This window comes from Aplysia californica, unplaced genomic scaffold (assembly GCF_000002075.1).
Source record: "Aplysia californica isolate F4 #8 unplaced genomic scaffold, AplCal3.0 scaffold00398, whole genome shotgun sequence".
Classification (NCBI taxonomy): Eukaryota; Metazoa; Mollusca; class Gastropoda; order Aplysiida; family Aplysiidae; genus Aplysia; species Aplysia californica.
In genome coordinates, this window is record NW_004797668.1 from 735,272 (window position 1) to 737,613 (window position 2,342).

The window sequence follows — 2,342 nt, forward strand, 5'->3', positions numbered from 1 at the left end:
CTCTCTCTCTCTCTCTCTCTCTCTCTCTTGCTCTCTCTCTCATCCCCCTTTCTCTCTCTCTCCTCTCCTCTCTCCCTCTCTATAATCTGTCTTTATTTCCTTTGTGGACAATAGCTTCACTAAACTGGATGCTTTTTGTGTTTTGACATTTGATCGCCACGAAGAAGCCAGAGGACCAGCGTTTGTAGCGCAATACTTGAGTCCAGCTCTTCGCCGTTACTTGCGAAAGACGTGAGTTCGATTCCCACTTGGAGAAGAGGGGAGGTTATTACACTGAGCATCTGCTCCTTTTGTCTACTGGGACACTGTATCCCGTTTGTCCCAGGTTGACCTTAGCACGCAATGGCAGAGCAACCGGCCGTCTAGTCTTAAGTGTCTGAATAGTATCGATGGGTGGCCTAAGTTCATAGAGAACAAGGTCACAGCAAGCTGAATTGTATCAATGGGTTCGCCTTAGCAAGCAATGTGGAAGCAACCGGCCGCCTAAAGTGTCTAAATTATGTCGACGGGTTGGTTTTAGTTCTTAGCAAGCAAATTAAAAGCATCTGGCCGCCTAAAATGTCTTTATATCGATGGATTTGCCTAAGCTAGCAAGGTCAAGCAATCGATGGCCTAAAGTGTCTGAATTGTATCAAATTAGCTGGCCCCTTAAATAAAGTGTCTGGATTGTATCAAAGAGTTGGTCTTAGTTCTGGGCAAGCAAAGGTCAAATCAACCGTCAGCTTAAACTGTCTGAATGGCACCGATGGGTTGGCCTGAAATGTTTACAATAAATCAGTAACTATCGGCGAGCCAACCCTTTCATGGGTCTTGGAGAGGAGGGGGGAAGGGGAGCAGTTATGGTACTGTAGCGCCTGCGACGATACCTATTCTTTAACCAAGTAATCAAGTAAGTCAAGAAAGGTGCGGGCTTTTTTTTTCCTTTAACCAGTACCACCCAACCACACCTACCGTGGGTGCTGTCTGCTCCGTACGCATTCCGCACTGATTATATCAAATCTGGACGTGCGGGTGTCTGGCTCCGACTTGTCGAGATATATACAGTCTGGCACTTGTCTGACCACAAGAACGGTTTAATTGGTCAAATCTTGGTGGTGCATGTATCAGAACAGGCAGCGTGTATGCAGAAATAGGTGCTGGTGCCGGTGGGTTTTGGGTTGTTTTGTTTTTTAATCTCGTCCCTGTGGTTACTCTCTGTTACTTCTCGCCAACGTGTTTTGGTTTTCTGTTGGGGTTTTTTTGGGGGGAGGGTTGGTGTTGTTGTTGTTGTTGTTTTGTGTGGGGGGGGGTTCATATCTGAATAAATGCTTTAAGGATATACAGTGAAAGTTACCGAGTGTGCGGTGAAATGGGTAGGCTGTGCGCTGTCGCACACAGGAGACACGTGTTCGATTCCTGAGTGGGGAGAAATTTGTACCAAGTATCTTGGTATTTCTGCTGGGATGTTCTATCCCTCTCATCCCGGGGCTGGCTCTGACAGACTGGGTCGGAAGCCCGCTTCCTAAATGATTTAATTTGTGTCGATGGGGTAGTAAAAACATTTGCATTTTTTAAAATTTTCATGTAAACAGTGAAAGTTCTTTTTTTCCTATTCGCATGGTTTGATGAGGAGTAGATCACTTTATCTTAGACCCAAACACCGATGGCATTTTCAGTAAGATAGGGGTCAAATGTGTGAGAAATCCTTCACATATATTTGTTTGTTTTGCTTTTATACTTTTGATTTGGGCTATATAGTGGGGGTTTTGTTGTTGTTGTTGTTGTTGTGTTCCTGTGTTTGCTCTTGTTAACTCTTTCCTTTTGGTGACAGAAAATATTGTGGTGGTATTGAAGGTTTGGGGCCTTTTTAAACAAATGGTTGGTGTACTTTTATTCCGTTGATGTTGTTTTTTTGTGACATTTTAAAGGGTGTGTTACTGTGTGGTGGTGAAAGAACTCAAAGATACACACCATAGTTCTTACAAAGACTGCACAGTGAAAACATGTTAAACCTTATCTTTAGACGTAGCGGTATGTTTTATTGACCTCCCCCCCCCTTCCCCCTCCTCCTCCTAAAAAAATAAATCTCACAAAATTAAACTGAAAAAGATTTTGCTGAGATTTCCAACTTTTTCGCCGTCTATTCCGATTTTTCAGAACACTGCGCAATGTTTAAATGTCTGTCCCCTGTAACGTACACGAAGTTCGGTGCCGCTGCCCAGCCATGACGTCAAGGCATGCTGATGGCTCTTGTATGTACAAGTTGATGAGTATTCGAGGCTGCTTCGTGTAAACGTGGACTTAAAAATAGACCTTGTTGGGGATTTAGAGGGGAAGGTGGGGGGGGGGCCGTAGGTGAGGGG